Source organism: Nicotiana tabacum, chromosome 11 (assembly GCF_000715075.1).
Source record: "Nicotiana tabacum cultivar K326 chromosome 11, ASM71507v2, whole genome shotgun sequence".
In the NCBI taxonomy this organism is placed as follows: Eukaryota; Viridiplantae; Streptophyta; class Magnoliopsida; order Solanales; family Solanaceae; genus Nicotiana; species Nicotiana tabacum.
Genome location: NC_134090.1, coordinates 103,298,515 through 103,307,389, shown reverse-complemented (window position 1 = coordinate 103,307,389; position 8,875 = coordinate 103,298,515).

Sequence of the window (8,875 nt, the reverse complement as noted above, 5' to 3'; positions counted from 1 at the left end):
TAACATAGTCACGTGCAATCAATTCCCAAGGTCAAAGGGTATTTTTTTTCCCTCAGGTAGATATTTTATTAAGGTATTTTTATTCCTATACACTATTTGAAATTTTATTACCCTCTCTGCTCAAGTTTTAATTTAATTACATAGGCATATATAATTTACCAATTATATACACTTTATAAATTAAATGAGTATCCCTTTATATTAGGAATTGAAGAAGGAATCAATTATTTCTCATCCTTATTCTCTCTCCCTTATGCGCGTGCTCTCTCTCTCTCTCTCCTGCGCTACCTCTCTCTGTCCCTCAATATATCATTCTCTATTCTTTCCCCAATTTTTCTTCCTCTGATATCCTCTATTTTTTATCCTTTCATATTGTATATATTTTTAATGGTCGGATAAAGAGGAAGATAGATAGTGAAAGAAGAGAACCAAAGAAAGAAAAGAACCTGGTACTCAAAGCTGAAAGCAATGACTCGAGTGAGGAGAACAGTGACATAGCTTACTTAACCAAAAGATTTCATAAGATGGTCAGAAGAAATGGAGGAATATTGAAAAGAGGCAACTCCAGCAAACCAAAGAACTATGATCTCTACCACAAGTGTGGAAAGCCAGGGCACTTTATCCAAGATTGTCCTCTCCTAAAGCAAAAACACTCCAAGTACAACCCTGAGAAAGCAATCAAGAGGAACCCGGTTCCTGACAAGTACTTCAAAAGGAAGAGATCTGCTGACAATGTGGTGAAACAGGATCTTGCAGCATGGGGAGACTCCTCTTGTGAGTCTGAAGATAAAACTGATACAGGTGACAACTCCATGATGGCAGTTTAAAGTGAAAAAAATGAATATGATTCAATATTTGCTTTGATGGCCCAATCAGATGATGATGAAAATGATGACAACCGTGAGGTAAATTTCAGGGATGTTCAGAGAAATCTGAAATCCTACTCCCCTGAGAAACTCATGTCTTTACCTAGTGTATTGATTGATGCCCATCATAGTCTCGTGGAGGATAAGGATGCCTTGACCTTAGAGCTAGGAGAAGCTGAACAAACTAGAGATGATCTGGTAGTGTGTGTATCTGATTTGAAGGAAACCATTTGTGAGTTGGAGAAAGAAAAATTTGTTTTAACCAAAAAATTTGCTAACATAGAACATGAAAGAGATGACTTAGTGGTTGTAGTTGTTGACTATAAGGAGACCATTGAGAACTTCAGTAAAGAAAAAGAAGCCTTAGTGAAGAGAGTGACTGAGATTGAGGAAGTAAGAGATGATCTCTTGGTAGTGATTGCAGACCTGTGGGAAACAATAGAGGGACTAGGAACTGAGTCTAAACCTGGAAATTCTGGAAAAGGAAAAGAGGTAGCTAGTGAGGAACACATTAGGCTTGAAAATGAGTTGGAGGCTGTGAGAACTAGCCTGTGTGTTGAAATTGAGAAAAACAAGAATTTCCAAACTAAACTGGAAAGAGTAAAAATGATCTTGAAAAGTCCCTAAAGTGGACCTGGTCCTCAGAAGCTATCACTGCCATGTATGTTAATAATGGTGGAAACATGCAAGGAATAGGTTTACAAAGGGAGAAAATCCCTTACAACCCCCATAGCAAGTATGTTACTGTACCAGATAACTGGTTGTGTACCCACTATGGGAACAATAGGCATTTCAAGGAAAATTGCCAAGTCAGGGTCTAGTCTATTCAGAAAAACAAAGTGTTTGCTGAAAATGTAACTTCTAAAAAAGGACCAGGTGCCACTCACAAAAAATGCATATTACCTGCAGGGACTAAGAGAGCTCTTATTCATCCTCTTGCCTACTACAAGGGACCCAAACTTGTTTGGATTCCTAAAACTAACTCTTAATTTCCTTGTTCAGGGAACAGTGAAAGGAAGCAGTCAACAATAGTTCATGGATAGTGGATATTCAAAGTACATGTCTGGGAACACCATGGACTTCCTTTCACTAAAAGTCCTTCAAGGAGGGAGTGTATCCTTTTGCAATGGGAAAAAGGGGTACATTCTTGGAGTTGGAAAAGTCGGGAAATCACTCACTCACTCAATTGAGAATGTGTACTATGTCAATGGTCTTAAGTATAGTCTCTTGAGTGTTTCTCAGATCTGTGATAAGGATAATAAAGTGGAGTTCTTGTCCAAGATATGCACAGTTACAAATTTGGTAACTGGTAAAGTGGTACTTATGGCCAAGAGATACAATAACATCTACGTTGCTGATTTTGAGTCTATACAAAGTGGTGATCTGAGCTGTCTGAAATATGTTGATGATGATGCTGAACTCTAGCATAGAAGATTGGGGCACGCATGCTTTTCTCTTTTGAATAAACTAATTCAGAAGGACCTGGTCCGTGGTCTGCCCACGTCGAAGATCAAAGTAAAGAAAGTATGTGATGCATGTGCTAGAGGGAAGCATGTGAAGTCCCCATTTAAGTCTAAAAGGATGTAAGTGCCTCAAAGCCACTCGATCTTCTTTATATGGATTTATATGGCCCTATAAGAGTGCAAATTAGGGGAAGAAAAAGATACATTTTTGTGATAGTGGATGACTACTCCAGATTCACATGGACTCTGTTTCTTAGAGCAAAAGATGAAACCTTTGAGGTATTTGTGGCTTTTGTGAAGAAAATCCAAGTGAAGATAGAGTCTAGAGTAGCATGTATTAGATCAGATCATGGAACATAATTTGACAATGCCAAATTTGATGAGTTCTGTAAAGAAAATGGCATTACCCACAACTTCTCAGCTCCAAGAACTCCCTAGCAAAATGGAATTATGGAAAGGAAGAATAGAACTCTTGAAGAAATGGCAAGGACAATGCTGACCGATAATGGGATTCCAAAGAACTTCTAGGCTGAAACTGTCAACACTACCTGCTACTTGGTGAACAGGTGCGTGATCATATCTCTCCTGAACAAAACCCCCTATGAGTTGTTGAATGGAAGGAAATCCAAGCTGACTCGCCTAAGAACATTTGGGTGCAAATGATATATTTTCAATAGTGGAAAGGAACAGCTTGGTAAATTTGATGCCAAAAGTGATGAAGGAATCTTTCCGGGGTATTTTTCTCAAAGCAAAGCTTACAAGATATACAACAAGCGGACTAAGTGTGTTGAAGAAAGTGTTCATTCTATCTTTGACGAGTCCTATCCCTCCTACGAGAAAAGTACCAAGGATGATCAAGATGGAGAGCCCTTGCTGGTTCCTGGTGAAGTTATTGACATGACAAATAGAAAGGCAAATATGATGAGCCAAGTGAAGGAGACAAGTGGAGACAATGTTGCCTCTTCCTCAAGGGAACCAGGTACCTCAATTACAACCACTGAAGCTGAAGAAAGAGTGGTTGATGCAGTGTAGGGTACTCCACAAGTACCTGAGAGAAGAACACAAGGGAACCAGTTAGATATACCCAGCTCCTCTATAAATGAACCTCAAATGCCCAACTGGAAACACAAAAGCTCTCATCCTCTTGACAACATAATTACCCCGGTAGATTCTGGAGTGCAAACCATATCAAAGCCAGAAATTCACTTGTCTTCTCAGCCTTTCTTTCCCAAATAGAACTCAAAAATATCAAGGAAGCCTTGAAAGATGCAGATTGGATTACAGCCATGCAAGATGAGCTGCATCAGTTCGAAAGGAACAATGTATGGCACCTGGTACCTAGACCCTCAGATCGAACCATTATAAGAACTAGGTGGGTATTCAGGAATAAGCTTGATAAACACGGAAACACTACAAGGAACAAGGCCAGACTAGTAGTTTAAGGTTACAATCAGGAGGAAGGGATTGATTATGATGAGACATTTGCTTCGGTTGCTCGCATGAAAGCTATTAGAATCCTAATTGCTTTTGCATCTCATATGGAATTCACTCTGTTCCAAATGGATGTAAAAAGTGCATTTCTGAATGGACTTCTTAAGGAAGAAGTCTATGTAAAGCAACCTCTAGGGTTTGAATGTCATGAACACCCTGAATACATGTTTAAACTGGACAAAGCATTGTATGGGTTGAAGCAGGCTCCTCGAGCTTGGTATGAAAGGTTGTCAAAGTTCCTCTTAGAAAATGGTTTTACAAGAGGAAAAATTGACAACACCTTGTTCCTGAAGAAACAGGGAAGGAACCTACTCATTGTTCATGTCTATGTTGGCGATATCATTTTTGGGGCAACAGTTGATTCTCTGTGTGAAGAATTTGCAAAACTCATGGGAAGTGAGTTTGAAATGAGCATGATGGGAGAGCTAAATTTCTTCTTGGGTCTTTAAGTGAAGCAGTCCACGAAGGGTACATTCATTTGTCAGTAGAAATACATCAAGGAGCTCTTGAAGAGGTTTGATATGGAAGCATCAAAAGTGATAAACACTCCTATTGCTACGGCTACTTGACTTGACATGGATGAAACTGGATCTCGTATGAATCAAACTATGTATAGAGGCATTATTGGGTCTCTTCTCTATCTCACTACCAGCAGACCCGATATTGTCTTCAGTGTGGGGATATGTGTAAGGTTTCAATCAAATCCTACGGAATCTCATCTGAAGGCTGCCAAAAGAAATTTGAGATACCTTAAGGGAACACAGGACCTAGTCATGTATAACCCCTCAAGTGACAGTTTTAATCTTATTAGGTATGTTGATGTTGACTATGCAGGTTATCTTGTGAACAGGAAAAGTACTTCTGGAATGGCTCACTTTCTAGGATCATGTCTCATCTCTTGGGGCACAAGGAAGCAAAACTCAGTGACTCTTTCAATAGCTGAAGCAGAATATGTAGCTACAGCCTCCTGTTGTGCTCAGCTCCTATGGATTAAACAACAACTGGAGGATTTCAGGGTATTTATTGATTCTGTGCCTCTTCTATCTAATAACACTAGTGCACTCAACATGGCCAAGAATCCAGTTCAACACAAAAAACCAAGCACATTGATGTGAGACATCATTTTCTGAGGGACAATATGGAGAAATGGCTGATCTGTATGAAGTTCTGCAGTACAGAAGACCAAATTGCATATATCTTCACCAAAGCATTGAGTAGGGAATATTTTGAAAGAAATAGGGTGAAGCTGGGGCTATTGAAGCTTGATTAAGAACCTGATTCCCATCAATTGGCTATGAAAATCACCTTCAGGTAAAATTAGCTAAAGTGTTTTCTGGCCAAGTCTAACTCACTTCAATACCGTTGAAGGTAAACATGCATGATGATTATAGAAGCTGTAGATGCATTGCATGGGTAATAAAAGATGATTGAAATTTTCAAAGACAAGTCAAGAACCTAGTTCTTATACCAAAGGTTAGTAGTTTTGCGCATTCTTTAATACACGTTTTGAAAAGGTACAAATATCAACTGCCATGTCATCCACCTTTTTAGACTCTACTGTCACGTCTTTTCACTTCATATCGTTCCATCTCCCTCTAAAATGGTGCAACTCTCCAAGCACACCGCCGTTTCAGAACTGGTTCCTATCTCTCTCTTCATAATTATCCTCTCTCATTAAAAACCCTCTCCTTTCTTCACAGACCATAGTCCCTCACTAGAACTTCTCCAAAGAATTTTCTACTCCATCTCTTTAATGGCTAACAAAAACTCTGAAATTCCTGCCTCAGTTTTTACTAACCCTGAAAAAACCATTGAGTCCTCTGTCCCCGATGAGTCCTCTATAATCATCCATGTCCTCATCACTGAAATCACCCCTAACCAAGATTTTTCATCACCTTCCAGTTCTAAGGTGACTATCTCAGAAACCCCTAAAGTTATTGATCCTTCTTCTCTATCTTCTGAGATTCCTATTGATCAAGGGAAAAGTGGAGAACGGGGTAAAAGTCCTAGGGTCGCAGAGGTTTCTGCCATTATTGCTTCAGATTCTGTGGTGGCCATGGAGCCTATCGAGGATGAAAATATTGCGACCATCTTGGTGGTATCTTCCGATGGATTATTACATGAGATAATTTCGGGTACATACATGTCTCAGAGGAACGAGACACAGGGACTGGTGGGAAAAGGAGCAATGGTAGCTATTGAAGGCTCAACTCCAGCAGAAACTACTAGGCCCTCTTGTGAGGAACCTAACCCCTCTCCGGAGGAAACAGGTCAGGGTTCTCATTCCTATGACAATTCTGCTCCTACATCTTCTCCTCCATTTGATGTTGACCCTTTGGACATTTTAGTCCCTAAGATGAGGTCTAACGATGAGGAGGATCAAGACAACATTCCTCTTGATGCATTCATAGTCAAGGGAAGGGTAGTGATCACTCATGAGTCCTCTACTAAGCGACCTACTACTAGGTTGCAAGCAAAGGTAGCATATGACTCTGCCCTTCAAAAGAGCAGAAAGAGCAGTAAGAAGAAAAAGAAGAGACTGGTGAAAGACAATGAAATAGTGTGTGATAAGGATGTCCCTGTGGTGGAAGTTGAGGAGGAAACAACAAAGGAACCTAGTTCCTTAGTGAGAAGGTCCCAGAAGAAGAAGCAATTTGCTTTAGTGGAGACTGTTACAACTCCCAGTTCAAAATTGAAAGATGTTGTGAGTAAACCCTCAGTTTCTGATGAGGATGTGTTAGTCAAGCCTAAGGGAAAAGCAAGATCAAGTGTTGTGAAGTTTGGGAAGAGAAAGTTGGAACCTGTTAAGGAACCTATTTCTGAGAAAAGGATGAAAACTGAAACTAGTTCTGCTTTAGAACGATTAAGGCACCAAAAGGTCCTGTTGGTTTACACTTTTGACCCAACAATTTTTGATATGGCTGGTATGAGACAAGTCCTTGCAATGGTTGAATTTCAATGGTGGGGGCATTTGTTCCAAATGGATGCACCCAAGGTGTATGAGGATGAGGTTCAAAGATTTTATGTCAGCCTCTTTCCTGTTGATACCGGCCACATTTGTGCCGTGGTGAATGAGGTGGACATTGTGTTTGATGTGAGTCTGCTTGGGGATATTCTTAAAGTTTCTACGATTGGTGTGTCTACTGTGAAAGATGTGTGTGGGTCAAACTTCCAGAATGTTGTGGTAAAGGATAATGCGAACCAGAAGGGGGACCAGGTTCACAAGAAGGCTTTACTCCCTGTTTACCAGTTGGTCTTCGAGTTGGTGAACAAAGTTCTGTTACCCCGTGCTGAGAGGAGGTCCATGACTTCCAAGTCAGACTTATTTTTAATGGAGCAACTGGATGGATTTACTCCTGTGAACTTGCCTTCCATCATGATCGAACATATACAGAAGGTAGCAACCTTCAAGGATGGAAATCACGGTCTTCCATATGGGTTTCTACTTACGCAAGTGTTTAAGTTTTTCAAGGTGCCACTGGGGTAAGGCAAGATAGGAACCAAGAAGCAGACCTTCTCTCAAACAACTTTGGAAGAATATGAGTGCATTGAGAAGAATAGGGGTTAGGCAGTACATCAACAATCTCTCAGCTCATCAATGCTCAAAATAGCATAACTGAGGAGATTCGAAGGTTGAAGGCTAGGAATGCTATCCTGGAAGGTCAGCAGGCCCAAGGGGCCCCAGAGTCAAACGAGGAAGTGGTTCACTTGACAAAAGAAAATGATGATCTTAGGGCACAAGTGGAACCTGAAAGCAGAATTGCTCAATGAGCAAAAATCGGCAAATGCCCGAATAGACCTAGTTCTCCAAACTCTTGCTACAGCTTCCAAGACCTCTACTCCTAGTGCCCCCTAAGCAATCCTTTCAGTGACCAATTTCTAGATTGTCTATTTTGTTTTAATGATTTGGTAGTTATGTTTGTTTCTTTTGTTTTGATGTGGATGGGATGTATCAGTACTGCTCCCATTTTCAACAGTCCAATATTGCCTTTTCTTTATAAGCAAAGGCATATGTTTTATATATAAAAACTATCCTCTTTTGTTATCTAAATGTTTGTATTCTCTGTTTCTCTTCTCTATCATGTTGTGTGCACATATGTGGCATAAGTTAGCTAGGATGAACTTCTTTATGTTGTTTGCCTGCTTGTGTATTTTTAATGATGCCAATAGGGGGAATTATAATTGAAACAGGGATCTAATTAAGGGAGAAGCATAAAGTCAGGGGGAACTTGTGAAGTTCCTGTTACTTCATCTAGTTTTTTCTGCTCTAAATATATGTTATCAATGTCTAAGTTTGGCATCATCAAAAAGGGGGAAATTGATGGGTTTTCAATGTCTTTGCCTTATGTTTTGATGATCTAACAAACTTATTGTCAAGAACCAGATGGGGAACCTGACAGACTTGGTACACATTGCTAATGAGCGGATTCCAACTAGAACTCCAGCTTATGTGAATTGCTACAAATGTAGAAAATAGAGAAACAAGACAGGGACCTAATCCCTTATGTTTCCTTGACAATAATACAAAAGTCAACTGTGCACAGCTGGAAAGTGACTGCCACAGAAACAGTGCACATAGTGCACCAGTTTTGTTGTCACTTGTCCTTTGACCAACCAAGTGCTTACATAATTCAAGTGATGTCATCAAAGGTGTATTAACAAGAGTATTACAACAAAACATCACTTGAATACTTGAGAATTAACTCCAAGCATTCAAGCCTTCTGAGATAGAAAACTTAATTCTCAAGAGCCTCAAGAACAAAGTTAAATGCTGCTACTAACCACTTCCTAAATCTAGTATTCTGTTGTCCTTAGTTGAGTTGTAAGTTTGTAATTGTTCTTATTGTAATTCCTAAATTGCTTAGCTAGAAGCGTTACTTAGGAACCCCTTTGTAAAATCATAAACCCTTTGTGTTTGTGTCGTGACTAGAGTTAGTCATGAGTTGAAGTCTTTGTAATAGGTGTATTGCAAAGTGGCTTGTAATAGGTGTATAACGATTTAGTGAGGGATTAAGAGTTTAATTCCTAGATTGCATAGGTTGTAATCTAAATGTT